Source organism: Pleurodeles waltl, chromosome 4_2 (assembly GCF_031143425.1).
Source record: "Pleurodeles waltl isolate 20211129_DDA chromosome 4_2, aPleWal1.hap1.20221129, whole genome shotgun sequence".
NCBI classification, from domain to species: domain Eukaryota; kingdom Metazoa; phylum Chordata; class Amphibia; order Caudata; family Salamandridae; genus Pleurodeles; species Pleurodeles waltl.
The window spans coordinates 170,346,250-170,364,797 of NC_090443.1; positions in this window are offsets into that span (position 1 = coordinate 170,346,250).

The window sequence follows — 18,548 nt, forward strand, 5'->3', positions numbered from 1 at the left end:
CCCCCCACCCTACCTGCATGCGTCACTAACTCCTACCCCTACCCTCACCCACAACACTCCAACACTTCACATATACCCCACTATCACAACCCACACATCCCAAAACCAAGCCCTGCATGTAACACCAATGCATGGACCCCCATCACCGACCTGCATGGACACCTACCCCTACACCATGCACATAAGAGAGACTCACCCACCCCACACAATCAGCAATCACACAAGGCCAAGGCGACAGGGAAAGCACAATTCTATAAGGGAAACACACCCATTGCACAAGATGGCACACACAGATACAATAACAATGCATTTTCATCCCAACAGGACCCCCACCCAAAGTCACCGGACAGGAGGTCTCACCTACATCCAGTCCCCCCACACAAGAGGCCCACAGTGATGACAGCAGCTCTGCACGCCTGGATCAGGATGACCAGCCTGCCCCATCTGGGACCTCTGTACAGTCGGTTCCCCTGCCACAGTCCCAACCCACCACAGAGCCTCCCCCCTCAGGAAACACCAGCACAGCACCCACCCAGCGGGCCCATGCCACTGTCCCCAGGACACGTCAATCAGCAGTGTGTCCACCACTACAGGGACCCCAGGCAACCCCACTAACCCAGGACGATCAGGGACCTGGGGTCAGTGGCAGTGGGCACACGGTTCAGGGGACAGAGGCACAGGACAACAGGGAAGCTGGGAGGACTGCTGTGCAAAAGGGGGAGGACAGGCCCAGGGAACCCACTCTCCAGGAGGCACGCTCAAACATCATGGGAGCATACCACCATTCCCAGAAGACCATGGGCATGGTACTGGCCAAGTTTCAGGAGACCCAGCGGCTGCAGGAGGGACAGTACATGGGGATCAGGGATGACCTCACCAAAATATACACCATCCTGGCCACCATAGCAGGGGTGCTGGCTGATATGGGCAAGACCATGAGGGAGGCAGTGGCTCAACAAAGGGCCCCTGACACTAGCCAAACCGAAGAACAGCCTTCCACTTCCGCCGGCGCTAGTGGACAGGAGGCCCCGCCATAGGACCAACAGGCCACCAGCACCCCACCTCCTGCAGAAGGAGAACCACCCCGCAAACGGTCCCTGCGATCCAGGCAGAAGACAGAGAACATTGCCAAGACACCCGCCAGGAAGTAGGACCCTCCTGATTGTCACCCTTCTGTCCCACTCTGTTACCCTGTCAACCTTGAACTGACATTGCTCCACCTCCTATGCCCCCTTGGACAATGCACCTGTGATGCCATGAGACTGGACTCTACCATGGACCTTCCTCCACCATCACCCCAGCCCCTTGCACATACCCCTATACTTATTAGCACCTAAATAAACACCTTTTAATCAAATACCAATCTGGAGTCAGTCTGATGATTCACAAATGTATTAGAACAACATTAGCAAAGCATTGCAAGATATATGTTTGTTTACTCATACTAATGTATGACAGTTGTTGGGCAGCAGTACACAAAGCAGAAGCCAGAATGGGGTACACAGATCTGAAAAAAGGAACTCCAAAGGGAACAGTCAGTGTCCATAGACAGAGGATAAGAGGCTGCCAAGTACAATGTCCTAAAGTAAACTGAAGTGTGAAGAGGAGTTACAGTCCTTTACCTGTGTGTCACTGGAAGTACTGCAGGATAATGGTAGTCCTTTTGTCAACATCTTCTTCCTCTGCCTCCTCTTCCTCACTGTCCACGGACTCCACCGCTGCCACAAGACCATCACCAGGCTCATCCTCCAGCAGAAAAGGCACCTGGCATCTCAATGCCTGGTTGTTCAACATTCAGCATGCCACGATGATCTGGCACACCTTCTTGGGTGAATAGTACAGGGAGCCACCTGTCAGATGGAGGCACCCGAACCTGGCTTTCAGGAGGCCGAATGTCCTCTCAATAGTCTGCCTAGTTCGCCCATGTGCCTCATTGTAGCGTTCCTCTGCCCTTGTCCTGGGATTCCTCACTGGGGTCAGTAGCCATGAGAGATTGGGGTCACCAGAGTCACCTGCAAATATCGAAGGACAATTGTGAGACACACACTAACCCTTAGGGACAACCCCATACCCAGACACCTACATATACTGTGTGGGGACCTTGGGCTCACCTATTAGCCACACCCGGTGCCTCTGGAGTTGGCCCATCACATAAGGGATACTGCAATTCCGCAAGATTTAGGCGTCATGCACAGAGCCAGGATACTTGGCATTCACATGGGATATGTACTGGTCCGCCAAACACACCATTTGCACATTCATCGAATGTTAGCTTTTTCTATTTCTGTACACTTGTTCATTTCTCCGGGGGGAGGGGGCAAATGCCACATGGGTACCATCAATGGCACCAATGATGTCGGGGATATGTCCCAGGACATAGAAGTCAGCTTTCACTGTGGCCAAATCCTCCAACTGGGGGAACACAATATAGCTGCGCATATGTTTCAGCAGGGCAGACAACACCATGCTCAAAACGTTTGAGAACATTGGCTGAGACATCCCTGATGCCATGGCCACTGTAGTTTGGAAGGAACCACTTGCCAGGAAATGGAGCACTGACAGGACCTGCATTAGAGTGGGGATACCTGTGGGCTGGCGGATAGCTGACATCAGGTCTGGCTCCAATTGGGCACACAGTTCTTGGATTGTTGCACGATCAAGTTTGTATGTGATTATAATGTGTCTGTCCTCCATTGTCGACAGATCCACCATGGGTCTGTACACCGGAGGATGCCGCCATCTCATCATCTGCCTCAGCGGTTGTAGCCTATGGAGTAGAACGGTGAGCAGGAGGTCATTTACCACATAGATAGGACAACTGTGTCTGAATTAATGTTACAGAAGCCTTGTGTTAAATCGTGAGTCAGTATATGTGCCAATATGTGCTGTGATGCAGAAAGGTGCCATGTGCTCCCCAGAAATGGCGGCTGCCTGACTTGTGAGGAGGGACAAGGGAAAATGAGGTAACTGCACTGGCGTTGTGCAGCGTTGCGGTAGGCAGTCCAAAACCGCCACGCAACTCCACATTGGCTATCATTGGGCCCTATGGGTCCTAGTGTCGCGTGGGCTCTCATTATTCTAAATGAGACTACTGGATTTCTGGGTAGCAGGATCTATAATGGTGTGGGGGACTGAGTCTGACCCACGTGTAAAGAACTCTGTCACCCTAAATCCGGTTTTTGCTCCGGCTAACTAGCAGTGCCTCATTTCTCCCATGTGGAAGGAATGATTTGGCAGCCGAGCGCATGACATCTTTGGAACTTCTCAGGGAAGTCGTGGTTACTCAGATCCAAACCAACTCTCTTATTTCCAATATGATCTCGTATACAAATGACAAAGACAGTATAAGTTTTATATAATGTTTTAATAAAACGACTGTATTTTAGATATTAAGGCGTGAGCCGCAATAACCAGAACGATACAACACAGTAGGATTGAAATAGTCACCAGGAGAGTAAAACATAAGAACAAAGCTATCATATTGTCTAACAGTTTCTACTCTCCCTCTGCTTGTTCTATTTAGAGCACAGCATGTTAAGCTTCTAGCTTGCCTATTAGAATCACTGTGGAGACATCAGCCCTCATACCTGAGCAAAGACCTGTGATCTTGGTTCAGCATCTGCAACGAGGCAGTCAGCGTCTAGTTGTGGTTCTCTGGTCGGAATCTCCCTCTTGCGTGTATTGGGACAAGGAAGTGATTTTATAACTAACATGTCATCGTGATCACAAAATGTCCCTACGCAGGAATGCCAAGTCTAAACTCTTACCACGTCTATCGGCAATGTACCAGACTGTATCCTTGACTGAAGCACAGAGTAAATATGTTATGGAGAACTCCAGTGCTGAAGTAGGCAAAACAGTGTGATATGAATAAAAAAACAACACCGTAGAACTGGCTATTTGAAAAATAACAGTACGAAGCCTAATAAAAAGCATGTAGAGCAAAGTGCACAGAGGCTCTAAGCTGTCAGCAAATGAATAAAATATATTCAGGGCAAAGTGCACAAAGGCCTAAAGCCTGAAGCTAAAGCGCAATGAATACGTAAAACTAACCACACTACACTAGGAGCCAATTGCGATATACGCCGGCGGTGACGGTACGCCTCGCCACGGACATCACCGCCATTTTCTACCCATTCACTCACTTGATACCTGACCATCAACAGGGGAGAACCTACACCGCAAGTGCTGTTGTGACCTGAGTCTGGAAGCAACAATGGCTACAGTGTCTGGGGAAAGGGCCCCTGCTTTCACTGCAGAGGAGTTGGAGAAACTGGTGGATGGGGTTCTCCGCCAGTACATGCTACTCTACGGTCCTCCAGACAAACATGTGAGTACACTGTGAGCATGATGCATGGGCAATGCCTGTTTGGAGTGGTGTGGATGTAAGCCACATGTTGGCGGGTGGCCTGAGTGCTGCATGTGAGGTGGTCAGTGTATGTGCGACAGGGCATGGGTGGGAACTGGTGGGCAGTGAGTATGATGGTCCGGACGGGTGAGTAATTACATTTTTCCGCTCTGTTTACCCTCTAGGTCAGCACCCACCAGAAGAAGGGTATTTGGCGTGCTATCGCCAAGGAGGTGCGGACCCTGGGGGTCTATCACAGGCGGAGCACTCACTGCCGCAAGAGATGGGAGGACCTGCGCCCCGCTGGAGCAAGAAGACGGCGGAGGCCCAGCTGGGGCTGGCCTCCCAACGTGGAAGGGGTGCCCGTCGCACCATGACCTCCCCTGATGTTCCGCATCCTGGCGGTGGCCTATCCGGAGTTGGATGGGTGCTTGAGGGCATCACAGCAGCCACAAGTGGGTGAGTACAGATTCTGAATCCTGACTTTGCGTGCTTTAGGAGCTAGCTGGGTGGGAGATGTGGGCTGTGGGTGCCCCTAGGCCAGGGCGATCATGGCAGGGTAGGTCCCTTGTTTGCAGGTTCAGAAGCACCCCTACCCCACTGGTATAATTGGGCATCTACTAGTGTGCAGGGTCCTACGGGTGTCAGGTGTGCAGGTGCTGGCTTTAGGAATTGTATGCCATGGGCTGGTGACTACCATAGTGAGTGGTTGGGCAAGGCCTAGTGCATAGGGCAGCTCAGTGTGTGTTGTGTCCGCAAACCATAGTAGTGTAGCTGGAATTGACCAAGTGTATCCTCTGTCTCTCCCCCCCTTCTTGTTTTGTCACTCTGTCCTTGTGTGCATTAGCATCATCTGGCAGAGGAGCAGAGGCACCGGCGACGGAGGGAGCTGCATCCTACATGGCCCATGAGGGTAAATCCACGGAGGGTGAAGGCAAGAGTGGGACGGAGGGCAAGGGGAGCTCCACGACGGGGACAGGAGGGGAGACCACTGACAGCGACTCCACTGATGGAAACTCCCTGGCGGTGGCGGACACCTCTGTGCCCACCCCAACAACAGGTACAGCTGCCACCCCCTTGTACCAACACCACCCTCCCAGCAGCCCCTCAGCGTGTTTCCCGTGCCCGCTCACCCAGGAGGGTGGGGATCTCCTTTGCCCCAGGCACCTCAGGCCCTGCCCCAGTCAGCCCTGCTGCCCTCAGTGAGGAGGCTATTAACCTCCTGAGATCTCTCGCTGTTGGGCAGTCAACCATTCTGAATGCCATCCAGGGTGTCGGGAGGCATTTGCAACAAACAAATGCATACCTGAAGGGCATTCATTTTGGTGTGGCGGCCCAACAGAGAGCATTTCAGGCTCCGGCCTCAGCACTGATGGCAGCCATTGTCCTTGTGTCCAGCCTCCCCCCTCCAACTTCCACTACCATGACCCAAACCCCTCTACCTCAGCCTATCCCAAGCACACCTTCAGACCTGCATGCACACATTTCAACACCCAAAAGTGGCTCAAGAAAACATAAGCACCACACATCATCACACAGGCACTCACACAAGCACCATACCCATGAACACATACCAACATCCACTTCCTCCACTGTGTCCCTCTCCTCCACGTCCTCCTCCCTCCAAGTATCGTCTCCACTCACACCTGCATGCACTACATCATCAGCCACTGCCTCCATCACCAGCACGCCCATCCCAACACACTGATCATGAGCAATCACCACCCCCACAACCATTCACATGTCCCCCGTGTCGTCTCCCAGTGTGTCTGTGAGCCCTCCTCCCAAAGTACACAAACGCAGGCACACACCCACTCAACAGCCATCCACCTCACTACAGCCTCCAGCCCATGCACCTTCACCCAAACCCAGCAGACGTACACCTCCTACAACCACCACCTCTTCCTCCACTCCAACAACCCCTCCATCTTCCCGTCCAAGTGTGTCAAAAAAACTTTTCCTAGCTGACACTGACCTCTTCCCTACACCCCACCCTCCCCGTCCTTCCCCTAGGGCCAGGATGTCTAGATCCCTGCCCAGCACCTCAACCACCAAATTTGAGTCCGCTGTGGTCCCTGCAAGTCCGGAGGATCGAAGGGTGCACCCGTCATAGCTGCCAGTGTGCCACCTACAGATGGGAAGGACCACCCGATTCCGCCACCTACCAAGGTCAAGATGGGGCCGGCATGCAGCAGGGGAAAGTCGCACCACCCACCCAGCAAGGCCTCATCCAAACACATAGAGGACAGTGCCAAGGTCCCAGCAGCGACTACCAAGGTGGGGAAGGGACACAAAACAAAGGCAAAGTCACTCAGGGCACGAAGCCTCCTGGTGAGGGGCTGGTGACCACAATTTCCACAGAGATGGCAGTGACCTGTACCAAGGTCACCACCGCTGCAACGACTGCCACCTGCACCGCCGCTGCCACAACGTCAGTCAGCAGCATCCTCACCAGTGATCAGCCGTCCGAGGCTGCTGGAGATGGTCTGGTGTCTTTCTCCACCACTACAGACACCTGCACCACGGCCAGCACCGGCAGCATCTCCTCCGCAGCCACCGCCGCAGCCACTGCCACCTGCACCGCCATCTGCACCGCCACGTGCCCAGCCGGTGCCACTACATCGGACGTCAGCATCATATTCAGTGGGCAGCCGTCCGAGGCTGCAGGTGACGTCCTGAACCCTGGACACTGCACATGAGGCACCACCACCAGCACTGGCACTACCAGCAGTTTGCAGCCTAAGTCGCCGTAGGAAGGAGTGTGGCTCTGCCTCCATGGAGTATCATGCTACCTGTTCCATGCACATCTCGTGGCTCAGACACCTAGGTGAGAGAATGTGAACTGCCACACCACAGGTGCAGCATAACTGGGCACAATGCCCCCTCTAGAACCAGTGGAGATATGCATTCACTCCCCCAATCCTTGGCAGGATAAAGCAGACTGGGCATAATGCCCCCTCCAGAACCAGTGGAGATATGCATCCACTCCCCCAATCCTTGGCAGGATGAAGCAGACTGGGCACAGTGCCCCCTCCAGAACCAGTGGAGATATGCATCCACTCCCCCAATCCGTGGCAGGATGAAGCAGACTGGGCACAGTGCCCCCTCCAGAACCAGTGGAGATATGCATCGACTCCCCCAATCCTTGGCAGGATGAAGCACACTGGGCACAATACCCCCTCCAGAAACCGTCGAAGAAGCCATCCACTTGAGAAACTGTGGCTTTGCACTCCCCAGGACCAAGAACTGGGAAAACCACCCACTTGAGAGACTTGTGAGACTGTGGCTCTGCACTCCCCAGGACCAAGCAGTGGTCAAACCACCCACTTGATAGACTTGTGAGACTGTGGCTTTGCACTCCCCAGGACCAAGCAGTGGGCAAACCACCCACTTGGAGGACTTGAGAGACTGTGGCTTTGCACTCCGCAGGACCAAGCACTGGGCAAACCACCCACTTGAGAGACTTGTGAGACTGTGGCTTTACACTCCCCAGGACCAGGCTGGGGCATGGAGCCCCCTCGAGGAGCAGTGGCGTAGTACCATCTTTCAGCTGACGTGCCCCCCTCCCCTTCCCCCTAAGGTGCCTGTGTTTTTTCGACCTGATGCCCCTGCAGTGTTCTATCCGTTTTGAGGCAGGTGTCATGTGTGGGCTTCGCCCATGCTTTTTGGGACCACTGGTCCACAGGCATTTCAAGGGACAGTGTACAGCCTTGTGTACATAATGTAAATATTTGTATATACAAATTATTTAAAATTCTATTGCTATATCCGCACGTTACAATATTGCACTGGTTAAACTCATTTCATTTTGTCCTTGCGTTCTTCCAGGGGTGATGGGGTGTCTCAGTAATGTTGTTGGATGTGTTAGTGTGTATGGTGTTGTGGGTGAGGGTGGGGGGTGGGGGGTGGGGGTTTTGCATGCCACATGTGTTTGTCACTCTCTTTTTCCTCCCCCTCCCCTGTGTGCTAGGTGCAGTACTCACCGTCGGCGCCGGCGCCTTCTTTATGCTTCCTGGTGTAGCAGAAGAGACACCAACATGGGGAAAATCTGCAATTCGGGCTCCATGGCATCCTGGTTCTTTGTGGAGTGTCGCAAGGTGAGTGGTTCACCTTCGGTGTACTGTTTCCGCCATGCTTTTGATGTTGTTGGTACCGCCCAAGAAAAGCTGGCGGATTGGCCTCTCATGATAGGGTGGGCGCTACATTGTTTTGCTCCTGTCTGTTGGCGGTGACCGTCGCAGTGTTTGTTGCTACCGCCGTAGCGGTCGGAGTGTTAAAGTGGCTGTCTATGTTGGCGGTTTCCGCCGTGGTCGTACTCGCATTTTCTTTACCATCGGCCTGTTTGTGGTGTTACCGCCACTTTAACACCGACCACCAGGGTTGTAGACTGGGACGATTAAAAAGCCCTGATGTTTACAGGTAATTTGATAGGCTCTCGCTATTTTAGAAAATCGAATTAGGGTCAATAAACCCCCTTTAGGGCAGCCTCCTTGCGACCTTACAGCTGGGACAGCAAATCTTTGAAAACCATCCCACACGGCCAGTCCATCCGCGTAAGATGAAATCATAGTATGCCACAAACTTTATCCATTTACTGTCCGAAAGCTTAGAGTCATACCCTGCTACATTCCATGAAGTAAGGCCGCACTTCACGGTCGATCCACCCCAGCCTTCAGTGTTCAAGGCAGCAGAAGAAGATGTTACCACACCCACTGCGTGGCTCTGTACTTAGCGTCAATCGACCCCCTCCAAATCTGGGGAAGTAGTAGAACCCTTACCCACACTAGTTGGCTGTAAAGCACCCTGCCCTAAGTTAGGATTCCTGGTTAAAATATTATCACTCAACCGGGTATGATTGTAAAAGAAACCCAAGGGGACCATACCAATCTTACTCTTCAACTGGAAAGCCAATCATGACGAGAGGATCCTCTGGGCCAGGCCTGGATATCTACAATTTACAATGATGCAATTCCCATTGCCAGCCTTTGCCCAAGGCCCGACCCAATCAATTCTTCTGACAAACAGAATACACTCAAAATCCTTACAAGCAAAGTCACAGTTTTTACTCAGCCAACGGTGTCTTATTCTGTAGTTGGACTGTGGATTCACTTTTACCCAATGCTAAGGGGGGAACATGAGTGAGTACCACCACATAAGGGGCACAGGCTGGAGGAAGCTCTAAGCAGGCAAGTGGGGGGCCTTTCGCCAAATATTGGTTTTGAGCCTCGCTTCTGTCTTGGGTCACCCCCACATTATCCATGTGCCTTCAACCAGTTGACGGCCATCCCTCATCCTGCAGTTTATCTCAGAACCTGCTGAAAAAACACCCGAAGCAGTCTCCACGCATGATCACCGGCCCTCGAGTTGGGGCATCTTAGAGGTTGTTGCATCTCTCTCATCAGGGGCCTGGGGTTTTCCTCTTGTTCAAGCACCCCCTCAGACAATCTGCTTTGACACGTAGGATCCGAGGGGCCACCTTTGGCTGAAGCCAAACTTGGCCTCTCTTTTCCGCTCAACTGGGAAACTGCGGTTTCAAGCGCCCGCAGTTTCTCCATAACTGGGGCCATACAGGTCTCAATCATATCCTTAAACTTTGTCAGTAGATTTTCTACGCAGGGACCTGGGCGCTGATCCACAGTTACCAAGGGGATTGGGTTAGTGTTAGCAGGTAGGGGCAGTTTTGATTTTTTCCCTGTTTTTTTTTTTTCTTTTTTTCTTTTTTTCTTTTTCAGGGTAGGGCTCCTACTACCAGGTGGAGAAACCATCAGAAGCCTCTTATACTTTCTCATTAATCCTTCCAACCCCTTTGCCCCTGTTGCCCCTGTTTCTACAGTGGGGTTTTGGGAAGATCCCCTTGGTCAATCCGAAGCAGCCCATCCTCATCCTCAGAGATCCTCAAACCCCCATTTTCTATGGAAGCTTGTCGCCAGACACCCATCTCCAGTGAGAGTCTCCTCTCTGCCAGATAAATCTCCTTCGTAACTACCCCAACAGCTCGTGCAAGAAAGGAATCCAAAGTTGAGTTTGTTTTCCCCTTCCCCCCCCCCACTCTGATCCCCGTTTAGCAAGGTCCTTCTTCTGCCCATGCTCACAATTTACCAGTGGGGCCTCTCAGGTCTGTCACAAGTCAATTGCAGCCACAATTTGGATCACTAATATCTCATAAGAAGGAGAGAAGCTTCTCTCCACCATAAAGGTTAGCTAAGATGAAGATTGCACATTGGTCTTATATTGGTCAATATACATTTGGACACTCACCCACTGTGCCGAATCTAAGAGGGGTGGCCCAGCCCGGTCTCTTCCGGTCAAGGACGGGCAAGGGACGGGCCTGCCCTTGGCCCGGGCTTTGCCTGGGTGCGGCCAGCGCGCGTCCCGCGCAGCGGTGTCTCAAATGCACTTTAGAAGTGCTTCTGGTCTCTTGCTCTGCCCCCTCCTGCAAGGGCCTCCTGAGACACAGAGTTACGTGTTCAGCAATGCACGTCCCGCGCAGCGGTGTCTCGACGGCGCTTCAGAAGCGCTTCTGGTCTCTTGCTCCGCCCCCTCCTGCAAGGGCCTCCTGGGACACAGAGTCCTGTGTTCAGCAATGCGCATTATACATTCAAATCTTCAAGCTACCAAACTACAAATGAAAAGGGTGGCTGATAAAAGACATTGTGATGCCCCGTCTTATCAAGTGAATAATAAGGTCTGGCTTTCTTCCAGATTCTTACCTCTCCGTGTGTCGCAAAACAGGTTAAAACCCCGGTACTATAAACCATTCCTGATCCTTTAAAAGATGAGTCCTGTATCATTCCGTTTTCGTTTACCTCGGACTTGGAAGATACATCCTGTGTTTCATGTGTCTCAGTTGAAGCCCTATGTGCCTGATCCTTTTCACAGACAATTCTCCTGTCCTCCTCCTCAGTTGGTTGATGATGTGCCCAAATACGAGGTCCAAGAAATTTGTGACTCTCAGTTCTTCCGAGGATGTCTTTCACTGGAAGGGCTATCCTCTTAGCGAATGTTCTTGGGAAGACACCTCTTCGGTTCATGACCCTCTCTTGGTCTGTCGTTTTGTCCATCATTTTCCGGGCAAACCTGGGGCTTCGGGGGGGGGGGGTTGGCAACTTACTATCATACCGCAGGCTGGTCGGGCCACGCTGGGGGGAGTTCCTATCTAGAGGTTTTTTCCCTTTGGGGTTTTTCCTCTGGGACTCCTTCTGGAGGGCACGGACTGTAGTGGCCTACTATTGTCAGCAGCACCGTGGCTACCGGACAGGGTCGCTCCTACCTTGGCCAGAGCAGGACCTACAAGGACCTCCCTCCCTGCACAAAGAGAGCACAGTTTTGCTCCTGCCAGGCAGGAGCAGAGAAAAACTGCTTCCGCTGAACAGGAGTGATCAAATGCATCCAACTCCTGACACACCTGGGATGGGTGCAAGCAGGAGAGCCCCAAGGCCTATAACTGCTGTGGGATAAGGACACCACGGCAACTGTAAATTGCTTCGGCGCAAGAGGATGGAGTTCCAGGGACATGTTATGGTTCAGAAATGGGGGCATTAAAAAAATCGGCCCCTGGAGATGGAGTCCTGGGGCTGTAAAATAGCACTGATAGAGGGGCTAGACACCACCTCTTCTTTACAATGAAAGTGGCCCGTTGACCCCCCTGAATCCTGGCCCACCTCCGAGGACTTATCCTTTTCTTGAAGTGACTGCAGATCTTCATGTATCTGTGGTACCATTTAAAAAAAATACATTTTTGACCCCAGGTCACCACCAGGCCTACGCAGCAGGGTGTCCCACCCTGCCACTTTATATTTTTTTTAATTCTTTGTGAAGGGGTGAGGACTGGGTCCCCAATTCCTATAATGGCTTTCATCACTTTTTTGTTGATGTGGTGACAGCAATCAGATCTTATTTTTAGATCTATTAGGTCTGCGGATCTGCTGCAGCATGCTAAATACTTAAACTCTGAACCTTAAGTTCTCAAAAACTTCTAAATGGATTTATGTCAATTCACAAAATGCACACTTTTTGGACCAGGTTCTACATTTCTGACAAATTTGGTGTAATTCTATTCAGCAGTTTTTGCAGTATAGCTGTGCATGGAGAAAACATGTTTTAAGATGCCCCTTCTTTCTTGGCCTATGGTTGACTGATCACCCTGAAAATTTCCAGGCGGAAACAGCGGACTGTGAGACTTTCTTTTTGCAATGTTTCATGAAGATTTGTCGAATAGCTCCAAAGTTATTAGCAAACCAACAAATCCATTACCTTTGTAACTATGGTTCTAACTATAACTACCCAGTGGCAACCTCTACTGGGAAGTGTGTATAATACTATATATATATGTATATATATATATATATATATATATATATATATATACACACACACACAGATATATAGATAGATAGATATATGCAAAAAAGAAGTGAAAACACTGGGTTGTTCCAAAGTTTTGGTGGAGAGCAGCTCCAGTAAGTAGCACCCTGCAACAATAGTGACACTCTAGATTTGCTCACCTCTAATGTCTGTTTTTCTAGCAATGTTTGTAAGCAAGGATTAGCACAGTGCCATCCATGCTGAGTTAGAAAGAGACAAAGGCCCTCATTACAACCCTGGTGGTTGGTGTTAAAGTGACGCTAATACCGCCAGCCTGTTGTAAATTATGACCATGGCAGAAAGGTCTCCGAAAGACAGCCAATGTACCACACCGACCGCCAGAGCAGAAACAGCAGCCACCACGGCGGTAGCCATCTACAGCCAGGCGGAAGTCAATGTTCCGCCCACCATATTAAGACCCTGGAAACCGCCACCTTTTCTGGGGCAGTACCAACGACATCAAAAGCCTGGCGGAAACTGAGCTCAGAAGGGAAAGGACTCACCTTTGGAGACACAGGGAACAATCACACCGCCATGGAGCCTGAGTACAGCCACCTAGCACACAAGGAGGGAGGGAGGAAAACGAGAGTGACACACACACGCACCACACCCTCCAACACCATACATACAATCAACTGCATTACAAAAACACTCTTACCCCGTAACTCGGATGAAGAATGCAAGGACAAAACGATTTTGCAAAAGTGAATGTAATGAGATCAATACAGCATGAAAAATAAGTTAGGCAAGATAATAGATATATACATATGTACAGAAAAAGGGACACAGCCCAGTCCACAATATTCATAGGCCACATGGCCACAGGCCAAAGTCCAAGACCACACATGTCACCTGCTTCAACACAGAGAGAACACTGCAGGAGAATCAGTTGGTAAATAGGCAGGCACCTCAAGGGGATGGGGGGCACCTCAGCTGGGAGATGTAATAAGACCACTGGTTCTGGAGGGGGCAACATGCCCTGTGCTTGGTCCTGTGGAGTGCAAGGTCGCCCTCTCTCATGTGGGTGTCTTACTCACTGGTTCTGGAGGGGGCAACTTGCCCTGTGCTCTTGATCCTGGGGAGTGTTGGGCATGTGGGTGTCTTACCCACTGGTTCTGGAGGGGCATTGTGCCCTGTGCTCTTGATCCTGGGGAGTGTTGGGCATTTGGGTGTTTTACCCATTGGTTCTGGAGGGGGCATTGTCCCTGTGCTCTTGATCCAGGGGAGGCTGGGGTTGGTGAGTGTCTACCCACTGGTTCTGAAGGGGGCATTGTGCCCTGTGTTCTTGATCCTGGGGAGTGTTGGGCATGTGGGTGTCTTACCCACTGGTTTTGGAGGGGGCATCATGCCCTGTGCTCTTGATCCTTTGGAGTGCAAGGTCACAGTCTCTCAGGTGGGTGTTATACCCACTGGATTTGCAAGAGGCAGGCCGCATAGCAGCCCATGGAGGCAGGATTACATGCTGTCTGCAGGCGGTGACAGGTCCTCAATGGTGGTGCTGCTGCTGGTGGGGGGAGGCTCCTGCCTATCCCCTGCAACCTCGGACGGCTGCTCAGTGGAGGTGGTGGTGCTGCTGGAGGGGGGGGAGGCTCCTGCCCATCCCCTGAAACCTCGGACAGCTGCTCAGTGGAGGTGGTAATGGTGCTGGGAGGGAGGCTCCTGCCCATCCCCAGCAACCTCATATGGCTGCACAACCATGGTTGGTGGTGGGGGCTCCGTCACAGTTCCTGCCCCAGGCCCGCTGGTCTTCCTGCCTGCTGGGGCAGGCTCCTTGCTCTTCCTGGCAGCTGGGACAGGCTCCTTTCCAGTCTTGGCTGCTGGTGCAGGCTCCTTTGTCTTCCTGGCAGCTGGGGCAGGCTTCTTTCCCTTCTTGCCTTCTGGGGCAGGCTCCTTGGTCTTTCTGTCAGCTGGGGCAGGCTCCTTTCCCTTGAGGCTGCCTGGTGCAGTCTCCTTCACCTTTCCACCACGAGTGGGTGTGGTGACGACTGGGCCCGTGGACTATGTGGCTGAGGTGCTTGGCTGGGTTCTTCCAAACCTGCCCATACATGCAGGAAGGGGGGGAGGGGTAGGGAAGAGGTCAATGGTGGAGAGGAACAGCTTTTTTGGGACATTGGGGTGGGAAGAGGGAGAGGGAATGGGAGTAGGGGAAGATGGAGTAGTTGCTGGAGGTGTCTGTCTGCTGTTTTTGGGTGCAGGTGCATGGCCTGTATACTGTTGTGAGGTGTTGGGTGTCTGAGTGCTTGCGTTTGTGTACCTTAGGAGGGGGGCAGACACAGTGGGAGAGGACACAGGGGACGTGTGCATGGCTGTTGTGGAGGTGTCTGCCAGTGAGGTGTGTGTTCTGCTTGGTGCGGTGATGATGCTGGTAGTGGATGATGATGTAGTGCATGCAGGTGTGAGTGTAGACGGAACTGGGAGGGAGGTGGAGGAGGAGGAGGGGGAGACAGTGAAAATAGTGGGTGTGTCTGTCTGCATCTAGATGGTGTTTGTGTGAGTAACTGTGGGATGAGGTGTGATTCTTGTGTTTGCCTGTACCACTCTTGTGTGTTGTCTTGTGTGCATGCTTGTCTGGCTGTGTGCTTGGGATGGGTTGAGGAGAATGCAACTGGGAAGAGGAAGTTGGAGGGTAGAAACAGGGACTATGGCTGCCATTAGACAGGAGGCCAGAGCCTGGATTGATCTCTGTTGTCCCATCAATCCAGTGTGAATGCCCTCCAGGAATGCATTAGTCTGTTGTATCTGGGCTGCCAGCCCCTGGATGGCATTCACAATGGTTGACTGCCCTACAGAGATGGATCTCAGGAGGTCAATAGCCTCCTCACTCAGGGCAGCAGGGCTAACTTGGGCAGGGCCTGAGGTGCCTGGGCAAAGGAGATGCCCACTCTCCTGGATGAGCGGGCACGAGCAACTTGATGAGAGGCTGCTGAGAGGGTGGTCCTGGTATGGAGGTTGGTGTCTGTACCTGTAGCTGAGGTGGTCACAGAAGTGTCCGCCACCACCAGGGAGCTTCAATTGGAGGAGGTATGAGTGTCAGAACCGTCCCCTCCAGTGGGATGCAGCTCCCTCTATTGCCGGTGCCTCTGCTCCTCCGCCAGTTGATGCTAATGCACATAAGGACAGGATGACAAAACAAAAAGAGGGGGGAAAGACACAAAGGATACACTGGGTCATTGGCTGCACCAACACCACTGCTGTCGTACACAGCACCCTCACACACAGGGAACAGGCATACTCAATATGCCATAGCACTAGCAGAGAAATAGCTTGCCAGCAAGGCATGGGGGGGCTCACTGCCAAATTCAGCACACCTGGGACCTATGCAGCTCTGACCAGTAGTGGATGCCTACGAGCTAGGTAGCAGAACCCTAACCACCAGGGGACCTACATTGCAACATCAGGCCTGGGCTATGGGCACCCACTGACACACATCCTCCACCCGGATACCACCCTACCATGCATAAGTTGTAATGATACCCACTGTACTCACCCCCTTGTGGCTGCTGTGATGCCCTAAAGCACCCATCCAGCTCTGGCTAGGCCACCACCAGTATGCGGGCCATCAGTGGGGTCAGGGTTCGAAAGGCATCCTTCCTTGTTGGGAGGCCATCCCCAGCTGGGCCTCCGCAGTCTTCCGTGCCCAGCGTCTCAGGTCCTCCCACTGTTGTGACAGTGGGTGCTCTGCCTGCCATAGACCCCCCCCAGGGTCCACACCTCCTTGGCGATGGCACGCCATATACCCTTCTTTTGATGGAATCTGACCTGCAGAGGCAATACACACAGGAAAATAGAATTAGTCCTGCCTGTTACACTTATGGCCCACCATCCCCTTTTACATCACCATTTACACACACACATGGCCCAGCACACAACCTATCCACTGTCTAGAGGACATCCACCCACTACCCTTACACGAGGCCTTCACACACACCACTCCATGCATTCCTGCCACATGCATGGTGCCCACAGTGTACTCACCTGTTGGTCTTGAGGCCCATACAGCAGTCTGTACTGGGGTAGGACCCCATCCACCAGTCTCTCCAACTCCTCCAAAGTGAAGGCTGGGGCCCTTTCCCCGGTCACACGGACCATGGTAGGTTCCAGACACAGGTCACAGCAGCACATGCAGTGCAGGTCCTCTCCTGTGGAAGATCAGGTAGTAAGTGAGGGATCAGATAGAAAATGGCAGTCATGTATGTGGCGGTGCATACCGTCACCTCCGGCGTAGATCACCATTGGCCACTGTAACCCATAGGGCCCAATATTAACCAATGAGGAATTGCACTGCGGTTCCCGACTGTCTCCGGCAACAGCGCACAACGTCAGCAGAATTAACTCACTTCCACCCATACATCCACACAGGACAGGCAGATCCATTTCAGGGGAGGGGCAGGCCCTTTCAAATTGCTGCGTTCTGGTGAAATTAGGAGATACTGGACAAATCACACTAACCCATAACAAGTTAACATCATGCAAAGTTCTGTTATAGCTCCATTGTTCAGTTTGTGACCGGCTCCTCACTCTTTTGCCCCATAGATTCCTACCACTGCAGATGAATAGGAGATGGAGACATACCCTGGTGTACAGACCCCTTGTGGACTTGGCAACACTGAAGGACAGGAACATATCACCTATATACTTGACAGGGCCACAATCAAAAAGATGTGTGCCCAATTGGAGCCTGACCTGGTATCTGCTATCCGTCACCCCACTGGGATCCCCCCGCTTGTGTAAGTTCTATCACTGTTCCATTTCCTGGCAACTGGTTCTTTCCACGTGACAGTGGGCTTGGCTGCAAGAATGTCACAGCCAATGTTCTCAATAGTGCTGACAAGAGTGTTGTCTGCCCGGATTAAACAAATGTGCAGCTACATTGTTTTTCCCCGAGTTGAAGATTTGGTTACAGTGATGGTCGAGTTCTATGCAATGGGACATATCCCGAACATAATTGGGGCGATTGATGGAACACATATTGCATTTGTCCCGTCCCCCCCCCCCCGCCCCCGGCAGAATGAACAGGTGTTCAGAAATCGGAAGAGTTTCCACTCTATGAATGTACAGATGGTGTGCTTGGCGGACCAGTACATCTCCCATGTCAATGCTAAGTATGCTGGGACTGTGCATGATGCCTTTGTCCTGAGGAATAGCAGCATCCCAAATGTGATGGCCCAACTACAGAGGCACAAGGTGTGGCTAATAGGTGAGCCCTGGTTCCCACCCAGTATATATTGGTGTATGGGTAAGATGTGGGCCATGCGGGATAGTGTGTGGCTCCATGTTGTCCGTCAATATTTCAGGTGATTCCGGTTACCCTAACCTCTCATGGCTGCTGACCCCGGTGAGGAACGCCAGGACAAGGGCAGAAGAAGGTTATAATGAGGCCCATGGGCAAACCAGAAGGCTAATTGAAAGGACCTTTAGCCTCCTGAAGGCTAGGTTCCGGTGCCTCCATCTCACAGGTGGATCCCTGTGCTACTCACCCAAGAAGGTCTGCCAGATACTGGTGGCATGCTGCATGTTGCATAACCTGACCCTCAGATGCCATGTCCCATTCCTGCAGGAGGAGGAGGCTGGAGATGCCCATGTGCCAGCAGTGGACCCTGTGGACAATGAGGAGGATGAGGACAACAGAACAGTAGTGATCAGACAGTACTTCCAATGACACACAGGTAGGACAGTATTAATTCACATTTCAATGAAATTAGTTTCAATTTCTGTGGCACTGGCATGCTGATATTTACCACTTCTATGTCCACTTACTGTTCCCTCTGGCAATTCATTTTGCAGATGTTGGTGACCTTACATGTGCTCTTGGTGTGATCACTGCAGCCAGCTACAG